Genomic DNA, 6,300 nt, shown 5'->3' on the forward strand with positions numbered 1-6,300 from the left:
AGGTAGATTCAGAAAGAATGTACCCAATGGGAGTCCAGAACCAAGGGTCATAGTTTGAGGAAAAAAGGGATAAACCTTTTGAACTGAAGCAAGAAGAAATTTCATCACCCAGAGGGTGGTGAATGTGTGGAATACCACCAAAATCAAAATGTCCGATGTCAAGAAGAAATTAGGTATAGGTCTTGGGGGTAAAGGGACCAAGGGAATGGGGGGTGAGGGGGGGGGGGGGGGGGAAACCAGCATATTGAATATGGTCAGCCATGATCAAAATGAACGGCAAAGCGGACTCAAAGGGCCAAATGGCCTCACAAGAGGTTATTACAGAAGGTCAGGGGGCATGGAGTTGGGGGTAGGGTGTTAGCGTGGATAAAGGATTGGCTGTCAAATAGGAGGCAGAGAGTGGGGGTCAATGGGTGCTATTTGGATTGGTGGTTGGTGACTAGTGGAGTGCCCCAGGGGTCGGTGCTGGGGCCTCAGCTATTTACCATTTATATAGATGATCTGGGGGAGGGAACCGAGTGTATGGTGTCCAAATTTGCTGATGACACCAAGATTGGTGGAACGGCAAATCGCGCGGCGGGTGTGGAGAGTCTGCAGAAGGATCTAGATAGGCTGGGCGAATGGGCCAGGAACTGGCAAATGGAATTTAATGTTGGCAAATGTGAGGTTGTCCACTTTGGTAGGAAGGACTATTACTTACATGGCAAAAAACTGCAGCAGGCAACGGTGCAGAGGGACCTCGGGGTCCTTGTGCATGAGTCGCAAAAACCCAGCCTGCAGGTGGTCAGGAAGGCAAATGGGATGCTGGCCTTCATAGCGAGGGGGATTGAATATAAAAGTAGGAGGTCTTGCTGCAGCTGTATAGGGCACTGGTGAGGCCGCAGCTGGAGTACTGTGTGCAGTTTTGGTTGCCGCACTTACGCAAGGATATTTTGGCCTTGGAGGGAGTGCAGAGGAGGTTTACTAGGCTGATACTGGAGTTGAGGGGGTTGAGCTATGAGGAGAGGCCAAATAAACTAGGCTTGTACTCGTTAGAGTTTAGAAGAATGAGGGGAGATCTCATTGAGACATATAAGATGATGAATGGGATGGATAGGATAGAGGTGGAGAGGCTCTTCCTGCTCAGAAAGGACAGTAGGACGAGAGGGCACAGCCTCAAGATAAGGGGGGGCGGTTTAGAACGGAGTTGAGGAGGAACTTCTTCACTCAAAGGGTGGTGAATCTCTGGAATTCTCTGCCCGTTGAAGTGGTGGAGGCTGCCTCGCTAAATATTTTTAAAACACGGGTTGATAGGTTTTTGATAGTCAAGGGGATTAAGGGTTATGGGGAGAGGGCGGGAAAGTAGAACTGAGACACGACAGATCAGCCATGATCTTATTGAATGGCGGGGCAGGCTCGAGGGGCTAGATGGCCTACTCCTGCTCCTATTTCTTATGACTCCTAATTCTAGTGTATATGTTTCTATGACTTTATAAAGATATTAGAGAAGTGCAGTGTAATGACAGGACTCAAGTCTCCAGGATAGTGCCATTAAAAATGTCTGCTTTGCTCCAAAATTAAAAAGTCAGAATGGAGTTTTGTGGCAAAGTTTCCAACAGACATGTTAATAAAAAACAGGTTAATGCAGAGCAGAGATCCCAACTTTTAAAAATCTGAAACTTACTTTGAGGAGCAATGCACATGTAGTTGCCAGAAATCCCACCAAATTGACCTATGGCATCTGGAGGAAGGTAAAGCTTAGAGAATGGCATTGTTACAAAAGCCAAACCACCAATCAACTGACCTCCTAGTCACTGTTCCAGGCTGAATCCGATCATTCATAACTGCTGTCCTTATTTTACCATGAGCTGTGCTCCCATTCAGTACTGTCACCCCGTAATACAACTTGGAATCAGAATCCAACAGTGCAGAAGGAGGCCATTCGGCCCATCGAGCCTGCACTAACAACAATCCCATCCAGGCCCTATGCACTGCTTTTGCCCTTACCTATGCTTTCATTATTGACTTGAGACTCAATTACTGCAATACGTTTCTGGCCACACTAGAAGTTTTCACCCCCTTGTAAACTTGAGTTCATCTAAAACCTTGCTGCCAAAGGACAGCTCATTCACTTATCACCCCAGTACTTCCCATATGGCTCCTGGTTTACCAATCTCTCAATTTTAAAATCCTCATTTCCATGTTGAAATTGCACCATAGTTCCTATTTCTAACCTTTCCAGAATTCTACATTCATTTCTTCATTTTACTTCACCCAATCCCTGGTAGACATGCCTTCTGTCACCAAGACCCTAACTTTGGAATTGGCTTCTGAAAGCCCCTTCAAGCTTTCATTTCAAGATTACATATGTTTAAGTCTTTGGAATTGGACAAAATTGAGCCAATGAGCCTTGAGAGATATTGCTGAGATTTTATTGAATTAAGAGTGTTGCATGAAATATAAACAGTTGCTTTCAATTTTGTCTGCCAGGAAATGAATCCTGTCCCATTTGCAACAGACAGCATTAGACAAACTGGGCATTTTAGTTAGGAAATGTTTCAAGATCCCATGCAGAACAGAAATGATCAAAGATATAGTAGGTGGCCATTTGACTTAGTGTCCATGCCACTCTCTGCAAGAACAATTCAACTAGTCTTACCTCACACACATTTACCCCCAAGCTCTCTCTCAAGGCAATTACCCAATACCATTTTAAAAGCTATGACTGAGAACTAACCTCAACCTTATTGTCAATTAATGCATTACAGATCCTACAGTCACTGCATTAAGAGGTTTTTTTTCCCTCATGGCTCAATCTTGGTCAGAAAGTGACAATGTGAAACCTGTGACCACATTGAATGGCTGAGGTGAAGTTAAGGGGAAAAATAGAAAAGTAGATGAGGAAAAGAATAGGGTACATTCATACCATTAGATAAAATAAGGAGGCTTATTTCTGCACTGTCCCTTTCTCTGTTTACAGAGTACAGAGACAAGAGAACGGAAAAAGTATGTACCTATTGATGAAACAAATAAGATTTTGAATCAACTTCTGCCACGACATCACAACCGTAAACTAAAAAAGGAACCTTTATCAAACACTCCCATGTAGAAGCCTTAAGATTTGAGTCTGCAGTTCAATTACTAATTGACTCAAAGAAAAATCAGCCGTTTCCTATGAAAATGTACCAGACTGATGCAATAGATGCCCTTTTGAGACATGTCAGACACAGATGAGGAATTAAACACTAGCATCTGCAAGTTCCTGTTTCAGAAATTTACATCCACTATGCTGATTGAGGATTTGGCAAAAAAATGATTATTTGATGGTCCAGATTATAACATCTGGACCATCAAGAGCAAAAGGATGCAATGGAGCCAAGGTTAGCATGAATGACACACTGTACAAAACTATCTTTGCTTCATCAGTCACTCCAGCAGGTCTAATATCTATCAAAATTGCAAAACTGGCAGCAAAAGTAAAACCCAAAACAATGTTATCTCAAATAAAGCATCACCAATCAACATAACAAACCAATTGGGTTTAGGTTCTACTTAAATTAAGTAATTTCTGAACTTTTACATTGACAACTACTGCCGAAGGGCAAATTCCATACTGATAAAGCTCCTGTAGTAGGTGGTTCAGGGGAGAAATGAGTTAAGTCTACAAATCAAAAACATTTTCATGCCCACTTTTTTCTATACTCGTCCTTTCTAAAAGGCACATCAGCTGATTCACAATATTATCCAATTAGAAATCTTCAAAAGTACATTGTGGGTCCCACGTGTACATTACATTGGTGTCTAAGTGAATCCAGGTCTTCTTAGGAATTGAAGTTAGAAGCTAACGCAACATACTCAACTCCACCATCACCACCTCAAAAAGTTTTACTTGCCTGGTAAACCTGTTCACTTAAAATCACTGTAGAATAACACTTCACTCAATTAAAGAGAGCAATGGGTAGACTGTGGCAAACACTGCCAACTCAGCAACTCATGGCTCATTCAATTAACATTCTCATACAGACATTATGTGCTGCAAATGCGGGTGACAGGTAAAGTTTACATAAAGAAAAGCACTTTCAAAGCAAAAGGGCGAGATCCTCTTGAGAGGACTCTCCCAAATGAGGGCTGCATACAGTAGTTTCAGAAGTGACAACGTCACCAGACAAACTGAGAAAGGGTGAAAGATTAACAAAAAATGCCCCCAAAATATAGACGATTCTGAAAAAAAAACACAATAAGGAGAAGAGGCCGAGTGTGGCATACTGAAGGGCAAGGGGTTTGCTTATCTCTGGATTAGTTTGCTCAACTACTCATATTCCAGACCTGCTCTGGGTAATTCCACGTAGCACACTCCATTACATAATCACCTTTGTCTCTCCAGCAAGGAAAGGCAAGCAGCTCCCTAGATTTCTACTGTTAAAACTATGCAGGCTGGAAAATTTCCACTGGGGAGGGCATCGCAGCCCAGACACTCTGATGGATATTTCCAGTTCTTTTGGGGGCAGAAAACAAAACTTCGGGCTAGAATTAAAGAAACTTTAGGGGAAACTTTGTGCGCGTGCGCAGTATTGACACGTAGCCGCTTGTCCCAGCGGCGCTCGCGCCGATAGCCAGCAGGCGGCCGCTCGGCCCCGGGGCCGCCTCGACACCGACACCACACCGGCCCCGGGGCCGCCGCCGCCGCCACACAGGGCGGGACGCCTCGACACCGACCCCACCGTGACACCGGGCCCGCTCAGAAACCAACCCATAACGACACCGGGGAACAGCCCGTCACCAACCCGAATTACAGGGGCCGCCCGGAAACCGATACCGGCCCCGGGACCAAGACCACCCCCACTTAACTAGGATGGGAGGAGAGAGGAAACCAAGGCCTTCGACGACGAAAAAAATACTCAACCCCCACGCTCCGCCCCGGTATTCACATCCACCGGCCGGCCAAGGTAGCCGCACAGCTCCACAGGCCGGGGCTCAGGGAAGGATGCTCTCGATCCCCACCGATCACCATCCCCGTGGCCAGCCGAGGGTCTGTATGGGTGAAAGGGGATGACTGGGTGCGGCCCTGAACTAGGCCCTAGTTCAGCCGGCACTCACCGGGTGGTGGTGTCCACGCAGCTAGCGCTCTCTCCGATGGAGAAGCTCCTGAAGCCAGAGTGAGCCCGGCAGCGGGGCGGCCGCTTATAACGCCAGCGCGCTCCAATCAGCTGTAGCCACGTCAGAGCGTAGGCGGGAGGAACGGAAAAGGAAAATGTAATGGGGGAGGGGGGGAACGTGATAGGGGGCTGGAAGGGGGGAACGTGGTGGTGGTTGGGGGGGGAAGGCACGTGAGGGGGGCGCACGTGAGGGGGGGCGGGGGGGCGCACGTGAGGGGGGGCGGGGGGGGCGCACGTGAGGGGGGGGGCGCACGTGAGGGGGGGGGCGGGGGGGCGCACGTGAGGGGGGGGCGGGGGGGCGCACGTGAGGGGGGGGCGGGGGGGCGCACGTGAGGGGGGGGCGGGGGGGGCGCACGTGAGGGGGGGGCGCACGTGAGGGGGGGGCGGGGGGGGCGCACGTGAGGGGGGGGCGGGGGGGGGCGCACGTGAGGGGGGGGCGGGGGGGGCGCACGTGAGGGGGGGGCGGGGGGGGGCGCACGTGAGGGGGGGGCGGGGGGGGGCGCACGTGAGGGGGGGGCGCACGTGAGGGGGGGCGGGGGGGGCGCACGTGAGGGGGGGGCGGGGGGGGGCGCACGTGAGGGGGGGGGCGGGGGGGGCGCACGTGCGGGGGGGGCGCACGTGAGGGGGGGGGGGGGGGCGCACGTGAGGGGGGGGGCGCACGTGAGGGGGGGGGCGGGGGGGCGCACGTGAGGGGGGGGGCGGGGGGGCGCACGTGAGGGGGGGGCGGGGGGGGCGCACGTGAGGGGGGGGGCGGGGGGGGGCGCACGTGAGGGGGGGGCGGGGGGGGGCGCACGTGAGGGGGGGGCGGGGGGGGGCGCACGTGAGGGGGGGGCGGGGGGGGCGCACGTGAGGGGGGGGCGCACGTGCGGGGGGGGCGCACGTGCGGGGGGGGCGGGGGGGGCGCACGTGAGGGGGGGGCGGGGGGGGCGCACGTGAGGGGGGGGCGGGGGGGGCGCACGTGAGGGGGGGGCGGGGGGGGCGCACGTGAGGGGGGGCGCACGTGCGGGGGGGGCGGGGGGGGCGCACGTGAGGGGGGGGGGCGCACGTGAGGGGGGGGCGGGGGGGCGCACGTGAGGGGGGGGGCGGGGGGGGCGCACGTGAGGGGGGGGCGGGGGGGGCGCACGTGAGGGGGGGGCGCACGTGCGGGGGGGGCGGGGGGGGCGCA

At 52.7% G+C, this 6,300-nt stretch overlaps 1 protein-coding gene across 2 annotated transcripts in view; it reads right to left on the reverse strand.

Annotated features, from left to right (window-relative positions):
• The window catches only part of hdlbpa (high density lipoprotein binding protein a), an 80,663-nt gene extending 75,478 nt beyond the window's left edge, over positions 1–5,185 (reverse strand). For both annotated transcript variants that reach the window (XM_080185332.1, XM_080185331.1), the window contains exon 1: positions 5,077–5,185. The gene's annotated coding sequence lies outside the window, so the exon portion shown is untranslated. The remainder of the gene's footprint in view (positions 1–5,076) is intronic.
• Positions 5,186–6,300: the final 1,115 nt, after the last annotated feature.

The sequence above is a fragment of the Carcharhinus amblyrhynchos genome, chromosome 3 (genome assembly GCF_965287045.1).
Source record: "Carcharhinus amblyrhynchos chromosome 3, sCarAmb.v2.hapA, whole genome shotgun sequence".
Taxonomy (NCBI): Eukaryota; Metazoa; Chordata; class Chondrichthyes; order Carcharhiniformes; family Carcharhinidae; genus Carcharhinus; species Carcharhinus amblyrhynchos.